Below are 13370 nucleotides of genomic sequence, written 5' to 3'. Positions count from 1 at the left end.
TCAGCCTCAGACAAGCCAGGCTCAAGAGTCCTCAAGTGCCCTTCTCACGTGGGCCACTTCTTTGTTCTTTCCTGAGTCCCCTGCCTGTAGAGATAAACTCCTAAGATTCACCAGAGAGGTGAGGACTGGATGACACTATGTCTCTTCCAAACATGTTTCCCCAGGGAAGAGGATTTGCATTAACTAAGCACCCACTATATGTGAGGCACCCCTTATGTGATTTATACTCACACTCTCCAAAGTGGGGTGTGAGATACCCAAGGATGACCCATTGGGAAGCAGGAAGAACATACTAGAACATACTAGAACTATTTATATTGATTTTCTAATCTAAAAAATAAGAAAGAAATTAAGAACACTTGTATTTAATGGCAACTAGCACCTTTGTGCCTGGCACATGAGACATCTTGAGGGTAGAAGGGGGGTTACGGCCACTCAGAAGGCAGACAGTGGCATTCCTCAGCTTTTCATTTGTTCATTTTTAGCATACTGAGACAGACTGCAATGCACACGAATGTATTTTGGGATTTAAAAATAATCCTCACAAGTGGCACACTTGGAGGTGAACCATGTTGACCTAACCCCTACTCATCTTTAGGGGGTAAGAGAGGTGTGTAAAGGGAGTGATCAGTTTCACATTGGTACAGGCTCCTTTAAAGGGCCGACGAGAAGGATGGAGAGAAGACCAAGGTGGGTGGTGAGACCACTTTTGCCTGAGACGGTCAGGTTTTCACAGAAGAGGAAACGTTTCAGATGGCTCTAAAACATGTTCTTAGCTCCTAAATTTGGCTGCCCATCAGAATCATCCAGAGAGGTTAAAAGAAAAAAAAAAAAAAAAAAAAGCTGGTTCCTGGACTCCTCCCCAGACGTGTCAAGTCAGTGTCTCAGTGGGGAGAACAGAATCTACCTATGTTTGTCCCACCAGGTTTCTGTAGCCATATAGAGATCCTGGAAATGCTTTTGGGGGGCAGGGCTAGGTGCTGGGCCCAGCCCCAGGGGCCTCCAATTCCTCTGCAATCCTCTTCCATGGGGCTGGGTTTGGGGCCTTCTGAACGGAAGGCCAGGGCCCTGCCTGCTACTCTGAGCACCTAGCTGGGTTTGGAGACCAAGGTCCCATGGCCAGGGGAGGAGCCTCCCAGTGACATGATCTATGCTGCCCGGGCTCATTTACTGCCATCTGCCCTTGTACTGTGCTTACAGAAAAGATTTCTTTGTCAAAACACACAACAGTGAGCCTGGTTTGGCCCCAGGCTTCTGTGTCATAACTCTTTTTTATTGGAGCAAAAAGAAGTAGCACATTATTGTTCTTCTGCTCCACGTTTTCTCATGGATCAAGAAAGCAACAAGCACTCTGTGCGAAGAGAAAAGCCTGCTTTGTTGTCTGAGGACAGGGAGGTGAGAGAGACGGGAAGGCCTTTCACAGGCCGTAAAAGAGACATACCACACAAAGCAGGCTTGAGGCGCATGGGCGGAGGGCTTGGGAATGGGTGGGAAGAAATCATTTGCACCTATTCACTGGCTCATCAGGGTTTCACACGTTTCACTAGTAAAAGTGACCTGGGCACGCCTGTGTCAAGGTTCTCTGGCAGAGCCTTGCTACGAGGAGGGTCATTCTGGGACAGCTTTATGCAATGACGATGCTTCTGAGAAATGGAGTTGATAAAGTTGTTGAGGGCACTTCAGTGTATTAAGAAACCCCGGGGCTAATGATATGACAATTAGTAGTGTGCTTTCCATGTGTCATCTCTTCCCTGTGACCTGCGAGGGGACAAGGTGGCTGTTGTCATCCTCAGTTACAGAGGAGGCAACTGAGGCTCCGAGAGCCTGAATTCCCTTTCTTCAGCTCACATAGCAGAGTCAAGTTCAGTTCCTGATGTGTGTTTTACGTGACTCCAGTGATGTCAGAAACCGTTCAGTAATTTAAGTATTTCCCTACGTTGTTCGCTTCACAAATTTGAATTTTTACACATTGGATTTTCCTTAAGAGAGCATGAAGTTTAAATAAGTAAATGAATAAAAATTAAAATTAAAAAAAAAGAGAGAGCATGAAGTCGACTCCACTAAGTTAGCACAGTCTACTAAGATGTGTACGTGACTCTGAGAAGCATTCCTTTTAACATAATTCAAATTTCGACAGCACAGAAATGAATAAACAAGTAGAAATTCCCCTGTACCTACGTCTCTTCTTTCTCTACCTCCAGATAAATGCTCTTTCTAGAACAGCGATTCTTAAATTTTAGTGAGCACCATCACCTGGAAGTCTTGTGAAGCAGACTGCTGGGCCTTAGCTGTAGAGGTTCTGATTCAGCTGGTCTGGGGCAGGGCCTGAGAATGTGTGTTCCTCGTAAACTTCCTAATGATGCTGATGCTGCTGGTACAGGGACCTCGCTTTAAGAATCACTGTTTGAGGGGCGCCTGGGTGGCGCAGTTGGTTAAGTGTCCGACTTCAGCCAGGTCACGATCTCGCAGTCCGTGAGTTCGAGCCCCGCGTCGGGCTCTGGGCTGATGGCTCGGAGCCTGGAGCCTGTTTCCGATTCTGTGTCTCCCTCTCTCTCTGCCCCTCCCCCATTCATGCTCTGTCTCTCTCTGTCCCCAAAATAAATAAACGTTGAAAAAAAAAAATTAAAAAAAAAAAAAAGAATCACTGTTTGATAGTGTTTTTATTTTTCCTCTGTATCTCACTATAGCTCTGCATGTTTACAAACACAGATTTTTAAAAATGGACCCATGCTTTACTTAGAATTTTGAAATGTGTTTGTTTTCATTTAACAAAATATCCCAGACATCATTCCAAGTCTGTAGGTTAGGATCTACATCATTCTTTTTAATGGCTGCATAGAATTCGATTGTATGTCTGTACCATTATTTATTTAACTAGTCTCTATTACTGAATGTTCAGATTGTTTCCATTTTTCCCCTACTATAAACAACACTACAGATCTTTTCATATATATTTACACTTTTGTGCTAACAATTATGAAGGATAAATTCACAAAAGTGGAATAGATGGTTGACAGAGATTACATGTCTTCAGATGATATACAGCTGTCAGGTTATTCCCTCCTCCCATAAAGTTTGTTCCACATTATATTCCTACCAATAGAATTTGAAGAATCGTTCATCAACATCAAATGTTAAGAATAATTTTTATCTTTGCTTATTGATAGGTGAAAAATGCTAGACTGTCTGTATTTATTTGCATGTCTGTACTAGTAAAGTTAGGCATATGTTATCGGCCAGTTGTATTTCTTTTTCTGTAGCATACCTACTTATATCCTTTGCCTGTTTTTTAGAGAAAAGGAATTCAGAATGGCAGAAAAAATGTATGGCAATTTCTTCACTCTGCTGGGCATAGCTTGGGCTCCTGACACCTTGCAGAAACATTTGGAGGTGCCACAGAAGAGAAACAGGAAACAACTCAACACCAAAAAACCCCTCAAATAATCTGACGGAAAAATATAGAGGACCTGAATAGACATTTTGCCAAAGAAGACATACAGATGGCAAATGGACACATGAAAAGATGCTCAAATTAACTCATCATTAGGGAAATGCACATCAAAACCACGGTGAGATATCATCTTACACCTGTCAGAACAAAATAGCTAGAATCAAAAAGATAAGAAATAAGCACTGGCGAGGCTGTGGAGAAGAAAGAACTCTTCTTCATTGCTGGTGAGAATGCAAATAGGTATAGTCACTGTGGCAAACAGTCTGGAGGTTCCTCAAAAAATTAGAAATAGAAATACTATATGATCCAGTAATTATACTACTGGATATTTACTTAAAGAAGACAAAAATACTAATTCGAAAAGATACATGCACCCCTAGGTATGGAAGCAACCCACGTACATATGTAGATGAATGGATAAAGAAGACGTGGTACACACACACACACACACACACACACACACACACAGAGTCTGGAAAAGCAAAATGAATAAAGCTTGTTTACGCTAGAGAACAGAAGCCTGAAAGGGGCAGTGGAAAGGAGAAAAGCCTTAACTTTCTGAGTGGTGAGTCTTTCAAGAAGGGTGGCTGATGAGTACTTTCTTCCACAGCGTAGACCAACTTGAATTGCCATAGGTGGGTTTATTCAGTTTAAGGAACTTCTTTCTCATTATAAGTACCAGTTCTAGTCTACATTTCTATTCTTCGAGACATTTCAACTCAATTGGAGACAACTTTGATGCTGTTCTCCTATACCTCAAATCATGGAGCATGATCTTCCAGGTACCTCTGTGTTCCTTTTTTTTTTTTTTTTTAAAGCTAGAAAAATTTAAAACACAGTGGTCAGGTCAATCTGGTTTCATTCAATTAAAAGCTCGGGGGCTCTTTCTACTGTAGTGTTAGGAAGTCCTCTTCAGCAGCATGTGGCCTCAGTACTTTTTAGGGCTCATTATGGAGCTATGTCCTCTGCCTGGATGTTGACTCTGGCACCAGAGTTAATATGACAGCAACCCAGCCCAGCAGCTGAGAGGTCCCCTCTCTCCACAGGACCTGAGCAAGTAAGTGTTCTGCATTCAGTGAGTTTCCACTGATGGCATATAACCCAAATATTGACCCTCCTTCTATGTGTCCTCTCCCTGCTTCATTGCAACAGTCTTGACTCCGATCTCATAACTGGGCTCTTTATCCTGTTTCTCAGAAAGCATCCTCTTGTACCCAAAGCATGAGTGAACAATGCAGTAAGAGAAAGGTACTGTTAAGGCCCCAGGAGCCTTTGACTTCCCTCTCCTATGAACAGAATTAGAGTCCAAGGTAGGGGCACTTGGGTGGCTCAGTCGGTTGAGCCTCTGACTTCCGCTCAGGTCATGATCTCATGGTTCATGAGTTTGAGCCCCACGTCGGGGTCTGTGCTGATAGCTCAGAGCCTGGAGCCTGCTTCAGATTCTATGTCTCTGTCTCTCTCTGCCCCTCCCCATTGCTCTGTGTCTCTCCCTCAAAAAATAAAAAACAAACAAAAAAGAATTAGAGTCCAAAGTAGAAAGCAAAGGCTTTGTCAACTCCTTCCAACTCCTCACCCCCATTTTCCCCTCGTGACTAGATCTTACCAAATCTCTAAGATCTCTGATCCACTTTTCCATCTTTATTATCCCTGGTTTAGTCTACATCCTTCTTCCTTTCCTGAATGAATGCATTGGTCTCCTGGCTTTCTTCAGTCACATCCCCTTCCCATCAATTTAATTATATATTCATTCATTCATTCATTCATTCATTCATTCATTCATTCCTTCGTTCATTCGTTCGATATTCCATGAGAATTGACTTGTCTCTGTGCCAAACACATTCAATAAATGCCACAAGCCTGTGAGTTATTAATTACAAAGAAGACATCCAGGCAATCCACCCTCTTGGTTCAAAGGAGTTGGGGGACTTTCCGGGGTGGGGTCCCAGAGGCAGATGAACTTGAGCTGGGTCTTGAAGTGTGTGTAGGTAATGTGGAAAATTCCATGAGTCATCCACCTACCAGTTACTCCCCATTCTTTCTTGCTGCACTGGTGTTATTTGTTCACCTTTATGCTCAGGGAGGCTGCTTCTGACTTCATTTAGGTTACTTTTAGTTGGATCTTCAGTTACTAGGAACTCAAAGTGTTATGCAGGTGGGATGTAGCCCAGTGCAGGTGGCATGGCTATTTCCTGGCTTGTAGTAATGGGGTCACAGTAGGTGTCATTTGTTTCTCTCATTTCCCCAAGGTCAAGCCTGTAGACTCCAGGGTGTATTGTTGAATACTGAAGTGGCCTGTCCTGAGGGAGAAGACGAAGATCAGGAGCTGGCACAGGGGTCAGGAAGCCTCCCTTTCATTTTCATCTTAGGCAAGAGAGTGTCCAGCACATCCAGAAATCATGAGCACCCAAGCTGGGAGGGCATCTTGGCCATTATTTAGGTCAGAGGTCAGGCAGGTGATGCAAATGAATGAAACCAACCTGTGTTTGCATATGAAACATGTAGGATAGTCTTTATTTCATGAAGAAAGTTGCTCTCTATAATTTTTCCTGATGCAGACGGACCTCTTGGTTGACCATTCATTTTCTTATGGGAATGGAAAAAGAAAAAAAGAAACAGTTCTCTATTGAAAAATAAACCACCTAATACAGCCTCCAGGCTGTGGGGACAATAGGCTGTACTAGGAATGTTGTGACCTGGAAAGGGGATGACTATAGGTGGCACCAAGTGGTTGTTGCCAAATGGGAATCTTGGAGCAGGATGATAGGTCTTCTGACTTCTCAAGAGAAGCCTGAAATATGATTTTTAAAAATATATGTATGTATATATATTTTAATGTTTATTAATTTTTGAGAGAGAGAGCGAGTGAGCGAGCCCGAGTAGGGGAGGGGCAGAGAGGAAGGGAGACACAGAATCTGAAGCAGACTCCAGGCTCTGAGCTCTCAGCACTGACTTTGACCTCAGGGCTTGGACGCATGAACCACGAGATCATAACCTGGGCTGAAGTCGAATGCTTAACTGCTTAACTGACTGAGCCACCCATGTGTCCTGAAAAAATTTTTTAATGTTTATTTATTTTTTGAAGGAGAGAGAGACATATCATGAGTAGGGGAGGGGCAGAGAGAGAGCTGGAGACACAAAATCTGAAGCAGGGTCCAGGTTCTGAGCTGTTAGCACAGAGCCTGATATGGGGCTTGAACTCACAAATTGTGAGATCATGACCTGAATCGAAGTCAGATGCTTAACCGATTGAGCCACCCAGGTGCCCCTGGTTAAAAATATTTTAAAAATATATCCCTTAATACAAATCAAAACCACACTGAGATATCACCTCATGCTGGTCAGAGTGGCTAAAATGAACAAATCAGGAGACTATAGATGCTGGAGAGGATGTGGAGAAACGGGAACCCTCTTGCACTGTTGGTGGGAATGCAAATTGGTGCAACCACTCTGGAAAACAGTGTGGAGGTTCCTCAGAAAATTAAAAATAGATCTACCCTATGACCCAGCAATAGCACTGATAGGAATTTACCCAAGGGATACAGGAGTGCTGATGCATAGGGGCACTTGTACCCCAGTGTTTATAGCAGCACTTTTAACAATAGCCAAATTATGGAAAGAGCCTAAATGTCCATCAACTGACGAATGGATAAAGAAGTTGTGGTTTATATATACAATGGAATACTACTTGGCAATGAGAAAGAATGAAATCTGGCCTTTTGTAGCGACGTGGATGGAACTGGAGAGTGTTATGCTAAGTGAAATAAGCCATACAGAGAAAGAAAGACAGATACCATATGGTTTCACTCTTATGTGGATCCTGAGAAACTCAACAGAAGACCAGGAGGAAGGAGAAGGGGGGGGGGGATTTACAGAGAGGGAAGGAGGCAAACCATAAGAGACTCTTAAAAACTGAGAACAAACTGAGGGTTGATGGGAGGTGGGAGGGAGGGGAGGGTGGGTGACGGGCATCGAGGAGGGCACCTGTTGGGATGAGCACTGGGTGTTGTATGGAAACCAATTTGACAATAAATTTCATATTAAAAAATAAAAAATAAAAAATAAAAACCTGGGCTAAAGATGTTTAAAAAATATATATCCCTTTGCTTCCTGAGCGTGTGCATTATAGGGACACACATCTAGAAGCAAAGCCTAGAGCTAGAGGCATTTGGGGTTAGGAGTGCAGAGCAGGGAGTGGAGATGCAGGGAGATGGAACCAGGAGCATGGGCTTCTGAAGGACAGAAGCTGAATCCTGGTCTAAGTGCGAAACAGGAAAATGAGATAAAAAAGCACACCAAAGAAAATGTAGAGACGCACAAAGAAGAAAATGAAAATCACAGTCCTGCTATGCAGAAATTAGGAAAGTGAAATTAAGAAAACAATCCCATTTACGATTTCACCAAAACCAATAAAATACCTAGGAATGAACTGCAGAAAAATCACTAATTTTTAATATTTTTCCTTACAGTCTTTTCTTTTTCTCCTACAGCCTTCTTTCCTGATGCGAGATTAGGATAATTTCCCCCCTTATCATTACAATCTCTCTGCAAACTTATTTTTGAATGGCGGTATCTCAGTCTGGTGCCAGGGTAATGGCTCACAGAACCTTACATATTCAAATTCTGTCAGAATAAAACTCCTTTCTGAGTCCTGGCTGGTTGTTCTGTTCACTCACTGAAATGTCACCTGTCATGCTACAGTGGTAGGATGCCTGCATCCCATGCTGGGGCAGGGGTTGGAATGTAGGCAAGGATAAAAACTGGCAGAGAGAGCAATCTAGGGGGGAGAGGAGCAAGGCTAAGTCAGTCACTGCAGATCTTTAAGTGAAACTCAAGTCAAAATTAAATCATGCCCCGAGTGTGAATCCTTTTAGGAAAGTTTAAACAAACTGCGTGGGTGGAAACCACACATGCTCCCGGGCTCCTTAGGGGCTCTAGGAGTTGGTAGGAAGCTTCTACATTTGCCTCCTGCTAATGTTACTCTCTGATGGCAGAGCTAGGAGTGGAAGAAAGGCTACAGGCACATCCATGTCCAGTCCTGGAAGGACGACTTCAAGTGCTGGCTGAGTAGCAATTTCTAACAGTCAGCCTTGCGAGGCCCCCCAGCTGTCTCCTCTCGGGCAGGTGCCCCTGGGGCGGGCTGGAGGGGGTGAGTGAGGAGGGCCTTCCAGAGTCCCTCAGGAATGAGGTTGTCACATGGCCTCTGAGTCTCATCTTTGTGTCTGTCACCTCTCACTGCCCTCTGGTTTAGGGGTGGGGGGCCCTGGCAGACACACTATACCTGCTTTGTGACTACGTGCATCTCCCTGAGGGTGTGTTCCCTGTGCCTTGTGCAATGGCTGCTGAGTGGCAGGGCACAGGTCTGAGTACATTTCCCAGGCAGCTGGCATGATGAAACCTGGCTGGCCCAGCTCCCCTGTGAACACTTGGCTCCCCTCATCTCCACTGTGTTCCCTGAACAGACACTTGACATGGTAGTGGGAACTGGTTTCAAAGAGCATTCACAACACCCTGTGTTGAGTGAGATTCTGCTTTGTGTGTATGTAACACGATTCCCAGGGATCAATGAAGGTGAAACCAACAAAACAAACAGATGTGTAATGCAGATTGTTTGTATTGCTAATAATAATTAATACAATAGCTGTTTACTGAGCATTTGCTATGTGCCAGTCCTTGGGCTAAGAGCTTTTATGCATTAGCTTTTATATATATATATAAATTTTTTTCTTTAATATTTATTTATTTTTGAGACAGGGACAGAGCATGAGCAGGGGAGGGGCAGAGAGAGAGAAGGAGACACAGAATCTGAAGCAGGCTGCAGGCTCTGAGCAAGCTGTCAGCATAGAGCCTGATGCGGGGCTCGAACCCACAAACTGTGGGATCATGATCTGAGCCAAAGTGGGATGCTCAACCGACTGAGCCACCCAGGTGCCCCTGCATTAGCTTATATATTTAAGCCTCACAAAACCTATTTGAGTTAGGTACAATTAATACCCTCTCCCTCTGTTGTTTGGACACCAAGTCATATTTGCTTTGAATTTGAAATGAATAGCTTTCTGAGCTCTGGAAGTATTCTAATTCACTAAAGGAGAAAAGGAAGACTTTCCCAAGCAAGACAGGAAGCCCAGTATTGGCAGATTTGAGGATTTGCAGAAGTCATACTGTGGCCCATTTAACACACACAAAAAACCAGCCAAAAATTTTTTTGCATGTAATTGACTTAGATGATGCCATTTTTTTCTGAGAACAAAATTTGGAAGACAGCTTGTACTTGGCTGGAAGCTTTGTCCAAAATGTACACAGATAATCAATGGCAATGTGGCTGTTGATTCTCAGAACAGCAGAAAGAAAACCTGATTCAGAATGGAATAACTGCTAAAGCTTTGAGGTCATTACAGTTTGCAAACCCAGGAAAGCAAACTGAATTTGCTCCAGAAACTGGAGAACGAGAAAAAAAGAAGGTTCACAAAAAAGGCAACCACTGGTTCTGACAGGTAAGTGATACCAGTAAAGAATCAGGTCTGTGATAGCCTGGGTCTCCTGACTCTTAGTGCAATGGACTCTCTGACTGCCTTGATGAAGACTATTTAGGATGTTTCTATACTTGTCCTGCCTGTGGTTCCACCAAATGTGAAGCTGAATGCCACTGGGACCACAAGTAACTGAATGAGCAAGATGAAATAGGAGGAGAAATCATTCATAATAAACATGCTGGATAATTTGTGGTACCAAATTATGGAATCTTTAAAGGTCCTTTCTGTATTTCTAAAACTCTGTCATTCTAAGATACATTTTATTTTTTACTTTTCCTTATTTTTTAAAAATGTTTTATTTGTTTTTGAGAGAGTGTTTTATTTATTTTTGAGGAGCAGAGAGGGAGACACAGAATCCGAAGCAGGCTCCAGGCTCTGAGCTGTCAGCACAGAGCCCCTGGTGGAGTTTGAACTCACGAACCGTGAGATCATGACCTGAGCTGAAGTTGGACGCTTGACCAACTGAGCCACCCAGGCACCCCCAAGATACATTTAAAAGTTGATTGCTAAATGATGGAAATTTGAAAACCATCTCAACATGCACTCAGTGTGTGCTAATTTTGCATTTAGGGTGCTTTAAGATTCATTATTTGGATGTATATTTAATCGTGCCATTACTCAGCAGTCAGCTTCAAGCCTGTCTGGGTCAATGTCAAATAGGTAAAGGCAGTCCTCGATTAGCACAATTCAAATTTCAGCTACCAACGTATAGACTGTGAGTAGTCATGTGAACTACAAACATCCCTGCTAGCTATTAGGTCTGCAAGTCATTATGTAAGAGATGTGCTTCATGACCTGTGACCAGTCACAGTACTTCTCTCAAACTTTGCTAGTGATTGGTTACTGCATATTTGTCATTCAGTTCACTCAAAGACAGCAAAGCATCCGTTGTGTTGTATCCTTGGCACCCATGTGACATTTTGCAAAAGTGGATCATCAAAAGAACTGGCCAACGAAGGTGAAAGTGCAGTGAAGAAATGAAAAGTGATAATGTGAGACATGAGATTCGAACGTAAATGGAGTTGTAGACAAAATCACTGAGTTTCAAAGACAGTAATAGCTAATTTCAGTTTCAAGGGTAAATTTCTTGAACAGTTCTGCCTGTATTTGTTCTTTATGCCTATTTATGAGACCAGACTTTTAGTGAGCATGCAAAATGCTAAAAGAGAAGTAGATCTAATTTAGAGTACTCTGTAATAAAAGCTGAGTTTTGGGAAAATTAAAAAAAAAAAAGACAGGAAACCCAGAACCAATTAGGAAAAAAGCAGACAATGAGGGTGCCTGGGTGGCTAAGTTGGTTGGGCCACTTACTTCAGCTCTGGTCATGATCTCGTGCTTTGTGAGTTTGAACCCCGCTTTGGGGTCTGTGCTGACAGCTTGGAGCCTGGAGCCCGTTTTGGATTCTGTGCCACCCTCTCTCTTTGCCCCTCCCCCACTCACATTCTGTCTCTCTTTCCTTCAAAAATAAATAAACATTAAAAAAAAAAAGAAAAAAATCAGACAAAATTGACTACGTATATAACACTTTTTAAAAGATGGCAAAAGACACCATAAAGTCGAAAGACAACACATATTTTGAGAAAGTATTTATAAGACAAATGACAGGAAAATAGTTAATATCACACAAAAAGATTCTACAAGTTATAAGGAAAAAAACTCAGGCCAATTAAAAATGAATAAAAATTTGAATACTAATTCAGAGAAGAGGAAATCCAAATGACCAATAATCACATGACAAGATACGCAATCTTATTATCAGGAAAATGCAAATTAAAACATCATTGGTCTACTTTTTCATGTATCAGACCAGTAAAAGTGAAACAAGTTTTTATATGTGGGGTTGATAAGAATGCAGAAAATAAGCACTCTCTTTATGACGGAAGTGTGATTATATATTTTTTGGAAACTGTCCTGGCAATATCTATTAAATAATTATATTAAAATAAACACTACAGGAGACATTGTTAGTTGCCTACTCAATATCCATAGCGTTTTTCTTCCTTTCCAATAGAATCCTAATTTTGTTTATGTTAGCAAGATGATGAATTGTACGTGATTTAAACCATCATGAGAATACTGTTCTTTTCCAGTTACTCAATTTCCCAGTCTAGCAGTGGTCACATTACCCAGTTCTGGTCAAGAAAATGTAAAGGAAAGACTGCTGACAGATCTCTGGGAAGGCCTTTGCTTTGCTTTGCTTACATAAGGTACAATTGTGGGTGTTACTACCTTTCTCCCTTTACCTTTAATACAAACATGTTTGATACCTGGAGTTGTGGCAGCCATTTTGTAACCACAAGGAGGCAAGGGTGAGGACAAAATGCTAACATGCTAAGGATAGCAGAACAGAAAAATATATGAGAGCTTGAGTTCTTCAACCAATACTCATTACTAGTTACCTCCAGGCCTTTGTTATGTGACAAAAACAAATCCTTGTTTGTTTAAGCCTCTGTTGGTCGGTTTCCATTACTGATCATTGAATATAACTCTAATCAGACACATACATTCCTTTTGACTTGGCCATTCTATATGTGACTCCATCCTAGAGAAATGAAAGTACCAGTATGTAGAGATTTATGTAGAACTTATGAATAGCACTGTTTTTGGAAGCAAAGAACTGAGAACAAGTAGAAATGTCTATTAATAGCTAGATGGCTAAATAAAATGTAATATATCCATATAAAAATAGCTATATAGCTATTAGAAAAAAATGATTTAAAAGGGTGTTTACTGGGGCGCCTGGGTGGCTCAGTCGGTTAAGCGGCCGACTTCGGCTCAGGTCATGATCTCGCGGTCAGTGAGTTCAAGCCCCGCGTCGGGCTCTGTGCTGACAGCTCAGAGCCTGGAGCCTGTTTCAGATTCTGTGTCTCCCTCTCTCTGACCCTCCCCTGTTCATGCTCTGTCTCTGTCTCAAAAATAAATAAACGTTAAAAAAAATTTTTTTTAAAGGGTGTTTACTGAACTTGATGTTAATGATGAATTATGCAAGAACAGCAAATTGAATGGTTAACATTTATAGTACAATCTATTACTTATAAAAAAGATCTTTCTATATGTGTGTAAATGTTTGTATATGTCTACACAATCATAGGAAAAAGGGATTAAAAAACAGCAGGAATGAGAGGAGGAACACATTTGAATGAAAACAAGTCTGGTAGAAGAAAATAATCTGCTTTAAAGATTATCAAACTTTATTCAACTATGAAGAGAAGCATCTAATGTGACATAAATATACATGATATTGGCAATTATGTTTTAAATACGAAGTTGAATAGAAGAAAAAAGTTTTTACACACACAAAACAAATTTTATTATATAATTCCTTAAACATTTTTTTTAGTTTATTTATTTATTTATTTAGAGAGAGAGAATGGGGGAGGGGCAGAGAG

General features: G+C 41.8%; 1 pseudogene; it reads left to right on the top strand.

Annotated features, from left to right (window-relative positions):
• The window catches only part of LOC112869671 (ARL14 effector protein-like), a 77633-nt pseudogene extending 66661 nt beyond the window's left edge, over nt 1-10972 (top strand).
• Nucleotides 10973-13370: the final 2398 nt, after the last annotated feature.

The sequence above is a fragment of the Puma concolor genome, chromosome A3, assembly GCF_028749965.1.
Source record: "Puma concolor isolate L17-30 chromosome A3, mPumCon1.1.hap2, whole genome shotgun sequence".
Classification (NCBI taxonomy): Eukaryota; Metazoa; Chordata; class Mammalia; order Carnivora; family Felidae; genus Puma; species Puma concolor.
Note: the sequence above shows the minus strand (reverse complement) of the source record. Positions and strands in the feature narration are given on the sequence as shown.